The sequence below is a fragment of the Echinops telfairi genome, unplaced genomic scaffold, assembly GCF_000313985.2.
Source record: "Echinops telfairi isolate 266 unplaced genomic scaffold, ASM31398v2 ScPeMD7_23;HRSCAF=83, whole genome shotgun sequence".
In the NCBI taxonomy this organism is placed as follows: Eukaryota; Metazoa; Chordata; class Mammalia; order Afrosoricida; family Tenrecidae; genus Echinops; species Echinops telfairi.
This window is the reverse complement of record NW_022103920.1, coordinates 43,872,002-43,893,763: the sequence shown is the minus strand read 5'-3', so window position 1 is coordinate 43,893,763 and position 21,762 is coordinate 43,872,002. Positions and strand designations below refer to the sequence as shown.

The 21,762-nt window shown below is 46.3% G+C and overlaps 1 pseudogene; it reads right to left on the bottom strand.

Annotated features, from left to right (window-relative positions):
- Positions 1-15,747: 15,747 nt before the first annotated feature.
- LOC101657698 lies at positions 15,748-17,307 on the bottom strand (annotated as a pseudogene).
- Positions 17,308-21,762: the final 4,455 nt, after the last annotated feature.

The following is a 21,762-nucleotide window of genomic DNA, read 5'->3' as shown; positions in this document are numbered from 1 at the left end:
CCGCGCGGCCCGCGCCCACCCGCCTCCACGCAGGCCGCGCTTCTTCGGTTCCGTCTCACGGCGTTTTAATTTATTTTCCCTCGCACACGCATCGATCCACGAGGCCCCGAGGCCTGGGAGCGTCGGCGTGAGGCGGCACGTGCCCGACGAGCAAGGGTGGCCCCGCGTCTCACGCGCAGACCCAAACTGATCCTGAAGCCCCCGCCCCCGAGGCCACGTGGGGGGCTTTGGCAGCTATGGAAGAACCAAAACAACGCAAAGAACATCACAGAGACAGTGCAGTGTAGCTTTAGGAAAAAGAAGGAAAAAAGAGGAAATTTAGAAATCCCCCCACTGCATGAAGGATTTGGATGTCATCCAAACTTTATATCAAGAAACTGAACAGGTTAAGAGCAATCACAAACTGGAATATCGCCTTAAAAATCAAACTGCACGGAGCAAGCTGAAACTGAGACAAGATTATCTTTTCATTGATCTAAAGCATTGTAAATAAATTGTCCTTGACATATCTAGACAGGGGTTCAAGGGTTTCTTTGAAACATTCAGAACTGTTCGCCCATGACACGTTTCTGTGGCCCACCGTTGGCATCCACCGCTGGTATTAGGCCCGTTCCTGCATACTGCAGGAGTTAGAAATTAGTGAATTCATTGGTGCAATGCCATTTTTACTGCCATTTCTGTGATCCAATCATGTTTCTGTACATTTTCAGTAATAGGAGGGAAAAAAAAACGTTTTAAAAAAGTGTACCCTAGGAAACTGTGTGCCATACGTCAGAATTTTGCAATTTAGCTCATAGATCTTAATTGGTTTTCATCTAAAGAATGAATTTTACAATTTAAGGACCCCAATTGTGTAACCAAGATTGGCAAGGTTGCAATTCCTTTAAGAAAAGACTTTCTACATCAGCCCAGACTAGCAGAGGTAAATAGCTTCTTTGTCGGCATTGTTATATTTCATTTTTTTATTGTCTTTTCACTGCTTCATATTCACTTTGACACAGCAGAGGCTAATGATATCTCCTATATTCCTCAGATTGAAATGACTCCCCAATATTAAAAAATTATCATAACCAGTTTATTCTCATTAAAGAGGTGGGGGGTTTTTTTTAGCATTCCTTTCTGCTTCTCTTTCTGCTTTCTCTTTCCCACTTGGTTTCCATTTTGACTTGTACTCTTTGCTTTTTTCCTTTTTGTAAAATCTCCTTAACAACCTTCTGTTTTCATTCATCAGTGATTGAACCCCAAGTAAAAGTCTCTGGCCCACCTTCCCTGTTATTTTAGTATTCTTTTCTCTCTTTTTTTCTTTTTTTAGTATTTCTATTTAAATATTTAGTATTTAAATATTCCCTTCAATTCATTGTCCATTGGTACTTATTTTTAGCTACACATATTAAAACATTTCTGAAGGCAGCTTCTCATTAATCTGCCTTAAATAAATGAGGCTTCATTTCAGTATTTCAATAACATCCTTCCATAGCATGCCCTTACAGGACTTTGGATCCAAATAAGCCTCACCTGCTGGCACTTTCAGTCATAGAAGTAAAACTTGGAGGTCAGGTCCATCCAGGAAGGTCACACTTAATAGCCTCCTTCTGCCGACTCCTTGCCTCTCTCCATAAGTGTAGTGTCTTGCGCTAATGCTGTTTCATTTCCACCAGGCGGTGGAGTCGTTTGTTTGACAAGATGAGAATGTGGTTGACAGCTGTAAGTGAAAGGTCTTGCAACTTGTAAAACCAATTTCCCAAATGAAAACCATTCATCGTAAACAAAAGCACAAACACATGTAGCGGTTTACAGTACTTTTGGTTTCATCTCAATTAGTCTCTCTCCCCTGGGCTAGAAATCCAGTATAGTTTGCCATTAATTTATTGAATCTGGTTTGGACAATGCTTCTGTAGTGTAGCTGCACGTCCCGGTACTGTATCCTCTGACCTTTATTTTCCATGTGTTACAAAAGGAAAAGAAAACAAACAAACACTGATTACGCTTGCATAAACTCTTATTTGCACAGTTCACAGCTACTACTTGTGCAGTACAGTCACGCGCCGAATAACATCCCTTGGGGCAATGCCCTACCACATATACATCCATGATCCCCACCCGTTAAAGCCTATTCTATTAAAATTTTCCAGCACCTTCAATGGTTCGTAAACAGGCACTGCTTTGGGACACGCATCAAAAAATGGTTGTTACTATTACTGCATTCTTATGTTAAAGAGGTTTTAGTCCATCTGGAAGTATTTTTTAAATGTTTTTTTAAGCATAAAAAGATGCTATGTACTAAGACATTGACTAGCAGACCTTAGAAACGAACCATAACTAACTGTACACATTTACATACAAATTCAATTTATAAAACAACCAGATTAGGAACAGAACTCACTTGTAATCTGGGGACTGACTGTATATAATAGTCTGGTGTTTCACATCCAAATCGCATAGTGTCCTATCGCACAGAACACATCCTGGATGTTAAGCGCCGCATGACTGTAATTGCTTTATGCCGCTGTAATCCATAACTGTGAAGACAGCACACCATCTGAATCCCATTCCAGATAATATTTCTGTGTAGTGTTAGCTGTGAATTTACCCTGTACAGCTGTATCTCTATAAATATAATTCCATGTATTAATAGTCACAGAAAGACTGTAAGTGAGCAACTATTTTTATGAAACGCACCACTATGGATAAATTAACTTTTACAGAAATCTTGTTTACTGTATGATATTCTAAAACACTGTCAAATAAAATATATATCCAAAAATTTTTCTTTTTCCAACTATCTAGGCTGTGTGTTACTTTGAAGGAGATCATTCCCGGGGATTCATTTAATTTTTCAAAAACAGCAGTTATTTTACTGATTTTTTTAAATCATTTTATTAGGGGCTCATACAACTCATCACAATCCATACACACATCAATTGTGTAAAGTGCATTTGTACATTCATTGCCCTCATCATTCTCAAAACATTTCCTCTCCACTTAAACCCCCAGCATTAGGTCCTCATTTTTCCCCTCCCTCCCCCCTCCCCCCTCCCTCATGAGCCCTTGATAGTTTATAAATTATTATTTTGTCATATCTTGCCCTGTCCAACGTCTCCCTTCACCCACTTTTCTGTTGTCCATCCCCCAGGGAGGAGGTCACATATAGTTCCTTGTAATCGGTTCCCTCTTTCCTACCCACTCTCCCTCCACCCTCCCTCTTTTGCCACTCACACCACTGGTCCTATAGGTATTTTACTCATTTTTAAACTGTAAGTCTAACCATAGCAGGGTTTCTTTGGAACTTGAATCTAAAATGGAGTAGCAATGCACGTGAAAAATCATGGCCTTTTCCAGCCAAAGTAAATTGAGTTTTCCCATAGAAAATCTAGTTAGTACTTGGCTGTCGGCTTACTACTTAATTTATGAATGAACAGCATCTATCTGTGGCTTGCTACATTGATTAATATTGCCTTTTATTTCAAAACGGATCTAAGGTATCATTCAATAATAAATTCCATCACATATTTCCCTTTTAATGCTGATTTTTTTTCATGCAAAATCTCAAAGAGGTTATACTGCCTTTGGTAAGGACAGAGTAAAGTATGAAATTGGTGACCAAGACACCTTTTGAGGTTTGTCTGGTAGGAGGGTAATGACAACACTATCATGAAAACTCGGGAGTTTATAATCCACAGAAATAGTTCTCATTCCGGGTTCTGTCATCACCCCTCCGACTGATGTCGAGTAAGCAGTTGTCACTGAGTGAGACCGGGTTGTGTTAGGCCTGGTTGACCAGAGTAAGAACTCCAGAGACACTCATATAGGTGTCAAAAAGAGCCTTAGATCACAGAGTAACTGTATATTAAGAAAACATCCCAGCCCAGTCCAGAGCCAGTCCGTAAGTCCGATACTAGTCCATAAATCCCTCTTCAGACTCAGGAAACCACATTCGGTGATACAGGAAATCACAAGCCAGTGGGTGCAGTCTTGTGGATCAAATAACAGAAGCTTCTCAGCGTTGGCACGGGTCTCCCCATGGCTCCTACAGCTCTCCAAGCATGGCTCTTCCGCAGGAAAGTGATTTCACTCATGGCCACCCCATGTGCATCAGAGGAGAGCTGTTGGTGTTTTCATTGGTTGGCGTTTTCAATGGTGATTTTTCAAAGTAGATCACCAGGTCTTTCTCCCGAGGTGCCCCTGGGTAGACTCGAAATCACCCACCTTTCAGTTAGCAGCCAAGCACTGAAGCCCCCAAACTGCCCATCTTTGACTACAGTGAACTTTTTCAAAAACGAAACACAGCATCTATCACTTTTAGGAAAGGGAGAAAGGTGACATGAAGTGTGACTTGACGCACAAATGTGAATGTGTTTGTAACACATGTGTAGTTCTTGCGTGAAACATCTGAGCATGACTCGATGCAAGCGAGAAAAGCAAAGCCCAAAAGACGCACTGCCTTCGAGTCGATGCCGACTCACAGTGAGCCTATAGGACAGTCTGGCACTGCCCGTTTGGGTTTCTGAAGCTGCAACTCCTCACGGGAGCAGGAAGCCTCATCTTCCTCCCGGAAAAGCAAACCGGTGGGTTCAAGTTGTTAGAAGCCCAACATGTAATCCACTGCCACCAGCAGGGCTCAAAAGACTACAAAACACTGCTGTCAAAAACACGGGTTGTCAATAAGACACAACGAAATCCTGTTTGAGAAGCGAGAATGAAGTCTCTGGGGCAGTCAGCAGGCGCTCTGACAGCCCTGGGGAAGCAGCGTTAGACTGCTAATTGGGCAGTTCAAACCCACCCGAGAGGGAAGAGGCTGTCTGTTCCCATAAAGATTTACAGTCTCAGAAACCCTGTATTGGGCCTATGAGTTGGAATCAACCTGAGGACAGTGTGTTAACTAGGAAGTAGGATGCTACAAAGATCAAAAACAGACCAAGGCACCAGTCCAGAGGCAGAGATAGGACCAGGTTGTAGCAGGGGGTGGGGGGTGGGGGCAGGCTCTGGACTGCACAAGGGCCTCCTCATGAATTCCTACATCTCCAAGGTCAGGAAAATATGAAAAAGTCAAGGGAACTAAAGTGGGGACTAGGGTGAATGGCCAAGCACAACCCTCTTTAAAAACTGCCATTTTGTCAAATCTAATATAGGTAGGAATTCCAGTTTCTAAAGAGAAAGAAAAGAGATTTTTTTAAAATTAAACTCCATATGCAATTTTATGGTTTTTAAACATTGGTAAGGAATTCTTATTTTTAAGATGTACCAAATTGTGGGAGCCGGATGAAACCACCACACGGAGCCATTTTCGTGGCACATCTGGCCCACAGCCCACCAATTGGCCAGCCTCTGCCTCGGAACTCCAAAGAAGCCTTTGCTTTCAGCCGGGAAGCCGGGGATGGTACAGGCCCCAAGATCCTAATCCGTGTGGCTATTCAAGTCTATGTATGCCTGGAATCGCTTCAAGGTTCACGGGTGGCGGGAGCTTCCTTCTTGACTATTTCCACAGCAGAGGTGAATTTGTTTGTAAAGCTAAAGAAACTTAAGGGGGCATAAGCCCTGAAGCTACCTGAGCTTCCCCCCTGATTACATAGGTCCACAGCTCCCCAAAGCTGGGCCTGCCCCTGCCCTCTTGATACGCACAGCAACATCAAATGACCCAATCAATTACTGACGGAATTTGGACTGAATAGCGGTTTCTTTTTCAGCCAACCATCGTGCCAGACATATGCTTGTAAAATCATAAGAATGCTTTCCAAGTCTTAAAATAGTCAGAGTACTGTGTCTAATGATGAGTTCTGCACCATGTCTAGTTCATTTAGGGCACCAATTAAAATGTGTGGAGATTATGATGATGATCATCGGCAGTAATAATAGCTGTCGTTGTAAACATTTGTGTATAAACAATGAAAGAACACTCTAGAATTAAACAAACTCATGCTGGGCATCTGATAATCACACCAACCAGGCGATTCTGTGATCAGGGGTTTCATAAATGCTTAAATCTGTCCCACCACCCAGGGAGGGAAACCAGCAACCAGTCCTGAGGGCCTTCTCTATGTTGAAGGGCTCCAAGAGTTTTCTGGGGTCTTTCCAGCTCATGAAACTGCCTCTTGGAGAAGGATTTCACCAGGAGGAGGCTGGGAATCTGTGAAGATCAGCTCAAAGTTTCTAGGAAAAAACTGGCCTTTGACCTCTCTTTCTTAAGTAAGAAGTAAATGTATCCTCTATGTTCTATAATCCTAATAAGATGTGCCCATGTCAAAGGAAGTGGTTTTGTCTCAGGTCAGCTGGCTTCACCTGGAAGAACGTGCCACCCTGGAGATCTGTGGGGGCAGGCACCGGCAAGGACAACCAGAGAGAGCCCATTTCCCGTCATTCAGATTCTGGTTAAGGTTTGCTAGTTCTGTTTCTCTCTGTCCTTTTCAAAGACCCCCACCAAAAAGTCGGTGGTTCGAACCCTGCAGTCACTCCACAGGAGTCAGTCTGCTCCCATAAAGATGTACAGGTTTGGAAACCCTAGGGTGCAATTCTACTCTGTCCTTTAGGGTCTCCGTAAATCAATTCAAGAATCGATTCAAGAAGAGTGAGTTTCTTATAGTCCACACACTCCCACTGAAAAAAAGGCCAACTGCTCACCTCTCCTGCTTTTGCCCCTAATTTGGGGGATGCCTGAATGGTGCAGATGATGCTCAACTACTAACCTAACAAAGGTTGGTGATCCCAACGTACCCAGTGGGGGCATAGAAGAAAGGCCTGATGATCTGCTTCTGAAAGGTCATGGCCATAAAAACCCGGCAGGGCCAAGTTTTGCCCTGAAACACGTTGGTGTCTTGTCTTGATGTGGTTAGTGCAAAGAGTTTGGCTAGTCAAAAGTTTGGCAGTTGGAGTCCTCTCTGAGGCACCTCAGAAGAAAGGCCTGGCAACCTGCTTCTGAAAAATCCGCCAAGGAAAACCGTCAGCAGCACAGCTCCCCTCTGGGGCACACGGGTGGGTAGGCCGCTGGTTATACTGCCTTGAGGTGTGCAGAAACCCCTCCTAGGCAATGAACTGTAGCCTGCCTGCGAGAGAATCATGAGCCCAGCAGAGGGCGCCAGGAAGAAATCAGGAAGGAGGAAGTGCCCTCCTTCGCCCTGGCAGAGTGAGAGCCCATGTTTGTTTGATTTTTTTTTAAAGCAAGTCAGACCTTTTCTGACTGAAAGGGTAATTTGACTAATTGTATGGCTCGATCAAGAAAGAAAAAAAAAAACCTCACTGCCCTCAAGTGGCTTCCAACTCATAACAGCCCTACAGGACCTGGTAGAAGTGCCCCTGGGGGTTTCTGAGACTGTCACTCTAGGGGTGTAGAACGCCCTGTGGTTCCATCACAATTAGTCAAGTAAGTATATGGCAGGTATTTTGTTTTGGGTTTTTTTTGTTATTGTAGAACTTGAACTAGTTCAATCTACAACTATGAGGTTTTAATGGAAAACATGCTTAAAGCACCTAAACAGGAGAAAATACTTTCTTCACAAGCTTTAGATTGATGGCAGAAAATATCCAGAAGTCAATTTTAAAAATGAAATTGGGTCCGGAGTTTTATGAATTTATGATAAAGCTTTGGAAGCAAAAAATAACACTCTTTAATGGAGTTTAACAGGACTTTAAAAATAGTTATTGAGATGAAAATAAGTCAAAAAGTACTGTTACAAATTCATAGAAATCATGGTGGAGTAAAAATATTAAAATGTGATACTACTATTTCTCAACATATCCTCCCTCAAGGATTCTGTCTCCTCTCGCCCTTCCCTGGAGAATCCTGTACCCTTCCTTTTATACCACATCCAAACAGCAGTTTGGACCATCACAGGGAATTCAAATGGTGTTCCTTTTGAATGTCCTTTGAGTTTTGAGAGCACAGGGAAATCTAAAGGGGCAACATCCGGGCCACAGGTGCCAGGGATAAGATTTCTCAACAAACTTCTTGTAACACAGCCTTGCTACCCTGGAAGAACCAGCAGATGCACTGTGATGAGCAAAAAGATCCTTGTTACCATTTTCCTGGCCTCTTTCTCAACAATACAATTTTAAAATTTCTTAATACTTGTTCATCAGAAGCCCCGTGTCTTTCTTCCCTTCAAACTTTATCAATATTACCCCTTTGGTGCTGATGGTCTCAGGACCTCCCCCTGGAGGAGCAAGGTTGTATCAATCATAGGTTTCAAGCCTAAGTGAACAGGAGTAAATGAGAAAGGGGCCCGCTCAATGAGGATCGGTCAAAAAGTATTGTCACCAGGGCTCCAAGCCATCCCTGCCTGGGTGTAGTCCACAGAAGACATGGCCACCACTAGATATTTTGGCATCTGAAGTATGTGGGCTCTCGGGTCATGCTAACCGTGTGGCTTGGGCATTGGGGCTTGTTTCAAGCTCTCTATCATGGATTGCATGGCCTTCCCCTAAGAAGATATTTTGAAGTCCTAGCTGCTGCATTAGGGAATCCGACTTTGGGGAAATAGGCTCTATTAAAGATATTGTCAGTTAAGTTACTAAAGTCATAGTAGAGTAAGATGAGTCTTCATTTTCATCTATTACGATGGCATTTATAAAAGAGAAGTCTAGACAATGGGGGAAGTTGGCGAGTGGGGAGCTAAGAAACTAAGACAGACCCTTAAAGGTTGAGCGGCCAAGGCTGAGAACCTTTATTTTTAAACCTAAAAGTAAAAGTCGATGTGGCCCTCGAGGTCAAGAAGGAAGAGACCTACACTGGGAAATGGGTCCAGAAAGATTGGTCAGGGAAGGCGTCCTTAGTGAGGACACTGCAGGGATATGAAATTCAAGGGAGCGAGGGATTTCAAGGAATACAGACTCACCGATGCCTACAATGATGTCACTTAGGATCAGGACTAAGAATGAATCACTTATTTTGATTATTGAAGGTTCAAGAAACCATTTAGTAAAATGGGAAGTGTAAGTCACCCCACGTGTGGAGCAAGCAGAAAGAGATGCTGGGAAAAGCGAATGGACTGACAGCTCACCGGAAGAGAAGATTAGGTTATTTGTGGTCAATGGCTGGGTGGGTGGGTGGTTGATTCTTTGTTGGGAGGTGCTTTTTGCCTGCTCCCAGGCCAAAGGGAAGGAGATCGTGGAAAGGAGGGACACTGGCTGGGAGGGAGCGGGGAAGAAGCCCGGGAGGACATGGAGGTAGGGAAAGAAGAAAAGGCGCACGTGATGGGGGAGGAGAGGCTTCTCAGGGCACTTTTTTCCTCAGATGGTGAAAACCATTTACCTAACAGACAGAGATTTGGGGAAGCATTGAGAGTAAAAGGAAATCTATATCAAATGACTTACATGTATCGGCTTGACTTTATAGAACAGAGAAGTAAAACTCAAAGCAAACCAAACTCATTGCCATCGAGTCTGTGCTGACTCTGCAGAGCAGAACTGCTCCTTTGGGTTTCTGGGCTTTACATCTCTATGGGAGGAGAAACCTGACTTTTCTCCAGAGGATTGGCTGGTGGGTTCAAACTGCTGACCTTGCTGTTAGTAGCCAACGTATAATCCACTAAGCTACAAGGACTCCCTAAGAGGTAACACTAGGAATGGGAAAAGAAGGAAACAGACTCCCGGGGTGATTCTAAAGGCTCTGAGCAAGAGAGACATAAAAGCATGACTGAAGGTCATTCTGAAGCTACTCAGGGGTAAATCTAAAACTCACCTGGGTCTGTCTTATCACAAGGGCCAGAATTAGGCAAGTACTCGATAAAAAGCTGTTGAATAAGGGAATACTCCTTGTTTGGGCTTCAGTGCAGAAGAAAGAAAAACTCCCTACACATAGAGGCAGAGAAATAAAAAACGGACCTGGAGCCACAGTGAGGGACATCAGATTCTTTGCACTTAGGAGGCTTACTGACTGGGACAGCAGTACTGCTTCCAGCACCAGTGGTCAGCTGGACTGGAAAAGCCCCCCAAAGGAGGTCGCTGTGGGGAGGTCTTTTGACACCAGGTGATAAACAACGTTGAGTGAGTGAGGTTGCGGAAACCATTTGCACTGTTGACGATAAGCACCTGAAACGCACGATTAGGTTACTGCTCTTGGGTGGACTGGGCTGTATCTTTCTGATAAGGGAGCAGGAGGTATGTGTCTGGTTGTGATCTGGCCTGCCTGTGTGAAGGAGTGTCTTCCTGGTGAGCTGGACGGCCCACTGGAAATGCCTACTTAGCTGAAGTGCGGCCATTTTGGAGTGTCGGCTAGTGTCCCTACAATCTGTCCAATGCACTGTCCTGAGGGCAGATGATGAATTTCTGAAGTTGAGCAAACTCGCTCTGGGGACTGCCTGAGGTATCTACTCACCTGACACAGGGGACCTCTATACAGATCGGTCCAGTGACCCCAAAGATATCTGGCCTCATTCCAAGGTCAAGAGCCCTGGACACAGCAGTGGGCCTTACCTGGGATTGGAATGGCAGAATTATTACCCTAGGTATATACGGCAATTGATCATATTCAAAAGCATAGCAGAAACTCAAATCTCCACTTGCTCCTCACAACTATTTAAGATGGGCATGGAAAGCATTTTATGAACAGAGATGGAGACGCTGTGTACATTACTTGTCCAAGGTTACAGAACTACTGCACTGCACAGCCCGCACTTAGCTTCTGAATCCCGCCTGGGGCCCTTTCCATTGCACAAGGCTGGAGGGCACTTCAGGGGACTGTCTTGACACAGTTTCAGGGGCCTGATTAGAGGCTGGTCAATTCCCTTCTTGAACAGCTCCTTAAATCCACTCTCTAGACATCCCCTTTATTGGGCTCTTACACTACCCATTCTCCCTGATTAAGCAGGAAACAGGTTCCAACAGCCAGGGACAGTCCGCGTGCCCAGGGACCTCCAGAATATTTCAAAATGCCCAATCCTCAAGAAGCCCATGAGATCTACCTCCCCCAACCTTGTTTGCCACACACAAGCTTCTCCTGAAGTCAAGCCTGCTGCGACCCTGTACCTGCGACCAGCCCAATCGGCCCTGCTCCCCAGCTGCGTCTGCTTTCCCGGCAACAATGAGTATAAGAGAACGTCTACAACTTTCTGTCTTTCTCCCTTGGGTAGTGCCGGGCCTTCCCACACCTCATCCCAGGAAGGTTAATGCAACAGCTTCCCCTCAGGAAACGCGAACATTGCACTGGGGGAAGGCAGGAGCAAACAAGGGGCCACTTCAGAGGAAGAGTCCAGGCCTGAGAATGACCAACTGGTCCCAGCATGCCAAGAACTATCCCAGATTCCCCCTAGGTCCCTAGTCACCTGGAGGAAACTGTGCGGGCCAGGCCATAGGGGACCAGAGAGAGTGTGCCAACACGAGGCTGGAGAGGAGGCTGAGTCCAGACCATGAGGGACCTAGAACTTGGCCAGGACTTGGGCCTTCATCCAAAAAGGAACAGGCCACAGATGGATTTTTTTTAAATTTTGTTAATCATTTTATTGGGGGCTTTTACAAATATAACAATCCATAAATCAATTATATCAGGCGAACTTGTACGGATGCTGACATCATCATTTTCAAAACATTTTCTTTCTACTTGTTATCAGCCTCTCTTTATTCCCTCCACGCCCCACCCTCGTGAGCCCTGTCTCTGCGTGTGTCTGTGGGAGTCCGTGGAGGGCCCACCCTTCACGGGGAGGGCCTCTCTGACTTACAAAGCCCTCTCTATAGACAGGGTCACTGCTGCAAGTACAGTGAAAATCAGTTTCTCATAGTCTCACACACACACACACACACACACACACCGCCGTGTGTGCTCCAACAGAACTATGCTGCAGAGGGTTCAAAATGCCTGATATTTCCGAAGTCAAGCACCAATCCTTTATTCCAACGTCCTCTGACCCTCCGACCTTTGGGTTAACAGCGGCTGCACGTTGACTGGCTACACCCCTCTGGGACTCCATTTACAGGTACGGGGAGATGGCAGCACACATTGCATTGCCATGGTGTTGGCTCCAATTCATGGTGCCACAGCCACTACTGCCCAGCCCTGAGCCTGCCTCGTCCAAGTCCATTGACATAGTGCATTTTGTGCTTCAAGTGCTTTTCAAATGAGGGGCCTCATCTCTCTGCATCATGCTGCCTGGTCTTCTGTTGTCATCCGTGGAGTTCTCACTGGTAATTTTCAAAGTGGATGGACAGGCCCTTTTCCCTAGTCTATCTTGACCTGGAAAGTCCGCTGAAATCTGTCCACCTTGAACGTCCCTGCTGGTATCTGAAATATCACTGAGCTAGATTCCAGCGTCCCAGCAACAGTACAAGAAACTGACAGCTGGTGAAACTCATATTTTGGGGGGACACAATTCAATCCATGACTCAGCTCCAATGTCCTCCAGCTGAGGAAGCGGCAGACAAACAAGGGCACATCCAAGCACTGGAATATTCCGGCAATGAAAGGGAACCCTACTGACACAACCACAGAGATGGCTAGCACATGTGTTACTGGAGGTGGAGGAATTCAGACTCAACAGGTCAAATACATTGTATCATAGCATTCATTCTATAGATTAACTGCTGCTGAGGCTGCCAGCCAGGTGACTCCACCTCATAGCAATCATGCAGAACAGAGTGAAACCATCTCCTGGGCTTTCTAGGCTCTATCTTTGTGTAAGCACCAGGTCTTTTCTCCCCAAGCAGCCAGAGCCACTGGCGATTTCAACAGCTGGCCTCCTGGTCAGCTGCTGGACATTTAACCACTGCACTTCCAGGGTTCCTTCTAAATATAACAGAAGCCAAGTCCACTGTCAGGGAGTCAATGCACACCCATAGCAACGCCAAGAGACAGAGTAGAAGTGCCCCTTAGGGTTCCAAGACTATCCATATTTACTGGAGCAGACGGCCTCAAATTTGCTCCACAAAGCCACTGCTGGATTTGAACCACTTACCCCACTGCACCACCAAGGATGATGAAAAAGAACCGTGGTTGCTAGAGGCATTAACCCCCAGGGAACTTTCTGGGTGATGGAACTGGTCTACATCTTGGCTCTGCTGGTGGTTACATGACTCTATTCAAGGGTCCTCAAACCTTTTAAACAGGGGGCCAGTTCACTGTCCCTCAAACCCGTTGGAGAACCAGACTATAATTTTAAAACAAACTATGAACAAATTCCTATGCACACTGCACATATCTTATTTTGAAGTAAAAAAAGGGGGGGGAGCAAAAACACCCGGATAAATGTCCTCCTTGGGCTGCATGTGGCCCGGGGGCCGTAGTTTGAGGCCCCCTGCATGTGTTTGTCAAAATTCACAGGCCAAGCCACTAAAAATGGTGAATTTCATTGTGCATGTAAGTAAATTGTACTTCAGATGATAATTATTTATGCCTGGGATTACTATTTAGGCTTTTAGGAATAAAATCAGCCAAGCGTCCACAGCAAGAACGCTCCTCGCCAGCGGCTCCATCCCTCTCTGATCCTTTGACTCTCAGCCACGTGACCCTTGGTGCGTTAGTCTGGGTAGACTAGAGAAACAAATCCATGGACACACATATGTGTGTAAGGAAGAGGTGTATATACAAGAGCAACTGTACATTAAGCAAACATCCCAACCCAGTCCAATGCAAGGCCATAAATCTGATATGAGCCCATATGTCCAATACCAATCTATAAATCCCTCTTCAGACTCACGAAACACATGCAATGAAGCCAAACACAGGACAATCACAAACCAGTGGGTAGAAAGACTTTGGGTCCAGTGGCGTTGTAAGCATCTCAGCGCTGGCAGGGGTCTCTCTGTGGTTTCTCTGGCTTCAGAGGTCTGGTTGCGTCCACGTGGCTTGTCCGGCTCAGGGCACTAGGGTAGTTCCAAGTGTCTTGTCAACTGCAACGTCTCCCAGGGAGCGGCAGAGAGAGAAAAGTGTCTCCTGCCTCCAAAGAGAAAGTACTGATTTCCCAGAATTCTCAGGAGAAGGCCATGCCCACACAGAGGTCTCATTGGCTATGTTCTGATTGACAAGCTAGACTCCACCCTTACAGTCTTAATCCTCAAATTGACAAAGGATTATATATCTACCACACTTGGCTTCTGCTTCAGTGGGCCAGAAAACCAACAACAACAATAACACCCCACCACCACCCCGACACTCTGTCTCCCAGAGGGCCCACTCGGGGCCAGAGGAGGAGGTACCTGTGATCTCAGTGCACACTGCTCCTCTGAGCCTTCATACCGCAGTTCCTGGTGCCGCAGTCCCAGCCTCGGGCGCTTCAGACAGGGGTCTGGAACGTGCTCTTCCAGTCTTCCTGGGCTTTCTCTCTCTCCTACTTCAAAGATGGCTTTTCTCCTTATAACGGGGTGAGGGTGTGGTAACAAAACTGGATCAATCCCGTCAATCAGTGTCACACACACATTTGCATAATCCCACCCAATCCTTTGACGGGAGTTAGAGACATGGGTATAAGGCCTCTTCAGAAATTGCACTCTACCACAAAGGCTTTTGAAAAACACATCCTACCCTAATTAGCAATGATATCTTCATATCATGTAACTGCTAGCGTGTTACTATTAGGCGCTGTCGGGTCTGTTCTGACTCATATGTGCAACAAAAGGAGTGACTGCCCGGCCCTGCACCATCACCTCACAATCGTTGCTAAGTTTGAGCCCCTGGCTGCAGCCACTGAGTCAGTCCTCTTGTATATGTTCATCTTGCTCGCATCCAAACCAAGATTCACACATTGACCCGGATTCATACGTCTCATCTTCTTAAATGTATAAACAGTGTCTCTCTCCTCCCTGACACAACTCTTTTGTGTTTTCCTCCACACTATTTGCGTCCTGTTGACTTTCCCACATTGTGATGTATCTGGTGCTTCTTTGTGGTCAAGAGTGTTACCTTAGCAACATACGCCACCGTAACGACATATTTGGAGCAAGGTGCGGGGCAGAAACATCTGAAAGGAAGTAGGATTTTTTTTTTTTTTTTTAGCTTCAGCTGTAGGTTATTGACATACAGGTAGGCTCTATAGTAACAAGCCTGGAGGTGGTTGCAGCAGGGGTGGGGGGAGAATGGAAGGTGGTGGAGTGTTTTTGTCCACATGACAGCTGAGCAGAGAGCAGGAACTCAAGTGTCCAATTCACAACTAACACGTGGGAATGGGGGAGGCTGAGGGGCTGGGGACCCAAGTTCAGGGCCAGGGCCATAATCTGCTTGCACTGGAGCCACTGTTACCCGGCCACCCTCAGGCATCTGGATCTTGCTGTCTAGTAAGAAGCCAGCGCGGGCATTCTCTGGGCACCCATGTTGTACAGGGGCTGAATGGAGCACACAAGGGCGAGGGAGCTTGTTGACCTCTCGAATTCAAGAAGCACGGGCCTCTAGCCCCACAGCCCTCATTCTTCCCTGGCTTGGGTAGTGCCACGGGATGGGCAGCCAGGCTCTGGACAACCCCGCCCACCAGGGCCATGTGGCACCAGGGACTTCCCACTCCCTTCCCTGGAGCCCCAGCCCACCGGCGCCATACTACCCCGGAGGAAGCACTGTAAGTGTTGCTGGCCTAATGGGTGGGTTGGGGGAGGGGATGGGGCAGGGACTAGAGGAGGGGCCCCAGGGCCCATCATAGCACAGGCACTAAGGTGACCAGACGTCCCACTTTTGGCAGGACAGTCCGATTTTTGGCGTTTTTAAAAAGTCCGGATCTTTGGAAAGAATGCAACGACAAGCTAGGGAATGCTCTATTTGGTCCATAGAGATCAAATTTTTAATCAAGAACACCCCCTGCGCCCCAGTCAATGGTGTCCCGCTTTAAATCTGGTCACCTTACACTACAGCATGATGACTACGTTGCCAGTCTTAAAGAAGCCTCCGGCTTTGCCGACATTCATGACCAGGGTCACCCGGAGGTCCACGTCCTCAGCCCAGGCCGACACAACTTGGTCATTAGAGAGGACAAGAAAGATGCCGCGGTACAGGTGGGCCTGCCGAGCCGTCTGGGGGTTCCGGTCACAGCAATGATGGGGGCGCGTGGGCGGTATCTGGCCGCCTGGTGAGCAGACCCGCCAGACTTGGTAAGGACGATTATGGCCGCACTGCAGCACGTGAACGAGGCCTCCACGGCGCCCACGGTGACGGCTTCTGTGGGGTCGCTGGTAATGGGCTCCAGGCGCGGAGTTCCTCCAACAATTGCAAGTGGTAGATGGCAGCCTCGGCCTCACGGCAATCAGGCCTCCAGTGGGTAGTCCCCCTTGGCCGTTTCCCCAGACAGCATGATGCAGTCAGCTCCGTCCAGGACGCGTTGGCCACATCACAGCCTGGGTGGGGCGGGGCTTCTTGATCATGCTCTCCAGCATCTGCGTGGCCAGATGACGGGTTTCCCAGCTCGGTTGCAGCGCCCGATCATCATCTGCTGAGCGAGGAAGACCTTCTCTGCGGGGATTCCGATGCCCAGGTCGCCACAGGCCACCAGGATCTCTTCGCTGGCTTCCAGGAGCTCATCAAACCTTCTGACTCCCTCGTGAGTCTCGATGTTGCTGATGATCTTGATGTTCTTGCCTTTCTCTCCCAGGACCTTCTTGACCTCGTGGCTATCGAATGATAGCCTTGCGGATGAAAGACGCAAACACCATGTCCACGTCCTGCTCCACACCGAACTTCAGATCCTGGATGCCCTTTTCGGACACTGCAGGCAGGTCCACGGCAGCCCCACGAAGGTTCACACCCTTCTTGCTGCCCAGGGAGCCACCGTTTTCCACCTCCGTCACCAGGAAGTCCACACTTTCTCCTTCACCTGCAGAGAAATAAGCCCGTCATCCACCTAGATCTTGCTGCCCACATCCACCACTTTGTAAATGTCCCTGTAGTCCAGCACACTCTCTTCACACTTGTCATGTATGCGTTATCCAGAACGATCTTCAGAGTGGCTCGCTACTGCAGCTCCACCTCAGCTGTGCTGCTGCCCTTGATGAGCCCAGTTCGTATCTCAGGTCCCTTAGTGTCCAGGGCCACAGCAACTGGCCAGTAGAGAATGGGGTCAGAAGCAAGGTTTCCGTGCCCACACACACGTTCTTGATGGTCTCTGCATAGTACTTGTGGGTTCCATGAGAGAAGTTCATGCGAGCCACATTCATTCCAGACTTGATCATCTCCTTCAGCATTTCCACAGCCCGGGAAGCTGAACTGATGGTGCAGGTGATGCCAGTGTTCCCGGCTGTGATGGGTGTTGAGTCGGTGTCCAGGCGGCACATGTGCTCCAGAAAGGTGTCAGCTATGGCTGCGTGCAGCTGCTGGGTCTGGATGAAGGCAGATCCCACTTCACTATGTGACTTCGACATGGTTTCTGCAGTCCTCCAGCGTGGTCTGTTCTGGGCTGCGCTGCAAAGGCAGGAGTGGTCAGCAGGCTCAGAGCGTGGCGCTCCAATGCCGAAAGTAGGATCTTTTAAGTGTGGTCTTCTAAACCTTCTGATCTAGGAAAGGAACCCTGGTAACTAAAGGATTTAGCTGCTAACCACAAGGTCAGCTGTTCAAAACCACCAGTAGCCCCATAGGAGAAAGTTGGGGCTTTTTACTCCCATCAAGACATGTGGAAAACAGAGAACTGGGAAGAGAATATATGCGGACAAATTCTTTATTCTCATATTTTAAGGCCAGGATTCTGGGTGGAGGGACACCTTCACATATGTGGGTTGAGATGAGTCCAAATCACATTCTCATAATTAATGTTAATTCCCACTATATCCTCCCATAATTGTGCTGCCTTAAAGTGACCTCTTACAAGCACATAGCTGAGTGCTATCTGGCTGGCAGCTTTATCTATAGAAGCAGACATGTTTCTATTGCTCTCCCTGCTCAGGGGGCAGTCACTCCCCCTTACCTGCCCCCAGCACTGGCATTGTTATTCTTCAAATGAACTCAGGGTTAGGGTATACCCCACTTTGTGGGGTAATTAGGAAAGCTTGCATGCCCCAAGATTTTATAGGCTGATGTTGAGAATATAATCGCTCTATTTGCTTGGACCTGATTCTTAAAGCCATGGCAGAGGTGAGCACCCCAAAACTTTTGTTTTTCTCTTAATTTCTTCCCTTCAATTACACAACCGTCCCTTAGGATCCGTCGGATGTGAGGCTGGATCTCACAGATGCAGCCTCAGAAACCAAAAGGAGTGATCTACCCTGTCCTGTAGAGTTGCTCTGAGTCGCAATCCACTCCACAGCAGTAGATTTGTGTGGTGTGGTTGTTGTTTTTTTGTTTTGTTTTTTTCAAGAAAGTGGAGGGAAATGGAGGTGAAAGGGAGAAGCCAGCCAAGATGGGCAGGAAGAAGAGCCTAGAAAAAGCTCACTTCCCGTTTCTTCCTGAGTTCTCCTTCTTCATCTTGCACGGAATGCGTGGGGCAGAGAGGCTTAAGGCAAACAGGTGTCACCGACAATTTCCTCTCTCTGGTTTCAATGCAAGCGTTAAAACTTCGAGGGGGATGAAGTATGTGTTTAGAAAGGGACGCCGACACTTACGAACAAAGCCGCTTTGAAGCGGCAGCATCTTTACCATGTTCCGTCATTGAGATGCAGGCCACGTTCACGTAGAAAGCGACTTGCAAAGGCAAATTAGACCCGATTTCCTAGCAGTTGGCATTTTATGTCTTAACTTCGCGGCAAGTCATCAACAGCGTCTTTCTCTGGTCTCACTGATGAGTCCACACTCTATGCAAAGGGCTTTCCCATCCGGTTTCATTGGCTTCGCTCCTGAAGCCATTTGGAGCCATGTAAGGTGGATCGTGGTTTTGAAGGCTCTACAATAAGAAACTCAAGAGCCAGATGCTGGTGACTCAGGGAGCATTTAGACATCTGAAACATGGCCATGATTAAAGATGACTGCCAGCACTTATTTGGATGTTCTTACAGAGGCTTTGAACCCAGGAACACTGGTGCGCACTAACGCTAATGAGCTTCTTCCCTTGGTTTGCCTCGGGCTCCATGGCGGGCAGGTGGGTGGGCAGGCTCTCCCCTTGGGTGCCCTCACTGGAAAGCACTTCAGTTTTCACAGGAGAATGCCAGCTCTACTGGCTGCTCAGGCAGCTGTCTGCACCCTCTACTGGGTGCAGAAAGGGGCGGCGAGCATGCTCAGCCTGGAGACGAGACCAAACCACAGCAGCTGACCCTGTAACTGAGAGAAGATCGCCCTGAAAACCCCAGACGGGTCTTAACCAGTTTTGCACTTGTGCTATCCTCTTCGGTATTACTATCCTGAAATACAGTGGAACGCTGTAAACCAGAATAGATGCTTTCCGTGTGTGTTTGTGTGTGTGTGTGTGTGTGTGTGTGTGAGAGAGAGAGAGAGAGAGAGAGAGAGAGAGAGAGAGAGGCACAAATGCATGACTGTTGGTAGAAAAAGTGGAAGGATCGACCTCCGGGGGTAGAAGGATGACTGAAAATACTTTTAAGGAGAGTATCCCTAGTAGTACGTGCCAAAGAAGCCACATTGTCCCAAGTTTCTGGGGACCCAGGCTGTGGTCATTACATAATCTGGTGTCACTTTGAGAAGATTACAAGTGAAGGGATAGAGTCTGGCCTGTCAATCAAGATATGACTAATGAGGCCTCTGTGTGGGCATGGCCTTCTCCTGAGAATTCAGGGAACTCCTGTATTTTCTCCTGGGAGGTGGGAGACACTTCTCTCTCTCTGTTCCTCCAAGACATCCCTGAGGAAAAGCCAGATGGACCAACTCTAATGCAGTCTTGGGAACTGGAGGAGCCACATAGAGACCCTGGCAGGGCTGAGATGCTTCTACCACCAGTGACTTTGCACTCACTGGCCTGTGATCTTCCTGCATTCAGCGTCACTGCATATGTTTCCTGAGTCTGAAGAGGACTTTATAGTTTGGTATCAGATATATGGGCTAACATTGGAAATTTGGACTTGATCTGGACTGGGCAGAAGCATTTTCTCAATATTCAACTGCCCTTGTATATAAACCTCTTTCTTTAATCACATATGAGTCTCTCTGGAGTTGTTTCTCTTGTCTACCCAGACTAACACACAGGCCAAGTGCCCTACACTGGAGCACTGAATGCTGAATCTTCAAGGCGCACAACATGCTCCAAAGGCTGCACCAGTGAGATCTGATGCGGTAACTCCAGTTGGTGATCTGAACTCTACCTCAAATGCACTTGTAACCTGAGGACTTAAGACAGAAAAGTCATGATGTCTGAAGAAGCAGGAGACAGCTATTCCAAGATTAGTGAACTGTCAGTAGGCAGACACTCATTAACTTACTACAGCAATGCTCTATATTCTGTATTAAGATATAGATTATTTCGTCAAACCTGTGACTATTATTCTCAGTGAATATTATTGTAAATTTTCCCCTGACAACCAACTACCAGTGTTTGTGTAAATAGCATTCAGCCATGAAAGGATTATTTCTGAACAAGTGAATAATTCAGGTACTGTGATCTGCACTTAGCCTACATTGGCCTAATAGTCCTCTCTCAACAGAGCTTCAAAAGATTAGTACCAGGAGCTAATCAAATACAATATTTATAGACGATCATTATGCCCCTGGGGGACGATCAATAAGATTCTCTGCTAGAAGTCAATAAGGAAGTTTTGAAAGGGAGCCAAAGGCAGATTTTAAAAAGAATAGGTTTGGGGTCTCACTACCTCCTAGCTACAACTTAAGAACAATTAGTTCTTACATCATGATTATGCTCAATACTCACCCTCAGGAAAGGAACATAGAAGAAATGGATGCTATAGCAAGATGTGGTAAAGAAATTAGATGGTACTTGTCTATCAGATAAAATAGCATCTGGGTTCTTTACATATATCAATATCATCTGGGTCTTAAAGGCCGGTCTCCAAATAAGCAGTCATCTAAGTGAGATGTCAATTAAGTCCACATGGAAGAAGCAAACCACGCAAAGTCACCAAAGGGTTATAAATCCTATCATCTGTAAATCCTAATGAAGGAAGGATTGGTATCAGAGTCTAAACTGTGAGAATAGGGTTTGAAGAAGGTTTTAGAAGACAGTGGGAGCCCAAGATATATTTGTGGGATCTGCATAGGAAATAAGCCTTTTGTGAGCTCCCTCTCTCCATAATAGAGGGATAGGAAGAAAGTGATTACTAAACAGCCTGCATTGGAGAGATGAGTACAGAAGATCAAAGGGATACAACGACTTGAACAGTTAAAATCTTGTCAGCTGATCCCCTTGTGATGCACACTGGACCGGATCTACTTTCCAACATTTTCTGTATTTTTGCTTTTGTTTTTTGTTTGCTCATATTAGGGTTTATCTCAGATGTGTTATGTCATTGGGGGGTCACCTTCTTGAAGTTGTGTTATATATTTTTATGTTGTTCAGTATATGAAACCCAGAATTGATGAACCTATAGGGATAGCAAGTAGAATAAGGGTTTCTGAAGGGGATCCAGGGGTACAATGGTAGTGGTGTATGGTGTGTGCAGAGTGGATCAAAGAGAGACAATGTCAAGGAGTCCAGGAAAGAAAAGAATGTTTGGAAGCAATTGTTCAATATTGTTTGATGTGACTGAACTATGGAATGATATGATATCTGTATTAGTTCCAAATAAAATGGTTTTTGGTGGGGAGGAAGAAAAAGAACATAAGGCTAAGACCTGTTTCATGGAACTTCTGTTTTAATTATGTGTGTAGGTGTTTTTATATACTGGGCTATAATATAAAATGGATATTTTTAATGGGCCAAATCAAAACAATTTGGAAAATGTCCATAGAACTCTGTCATTTACCCTGGAAGGAACCCAACTACTAAGAACCATTATTTGGACCATATTATATTGACACTTCCTTGAAGGTATGCTAGCAAT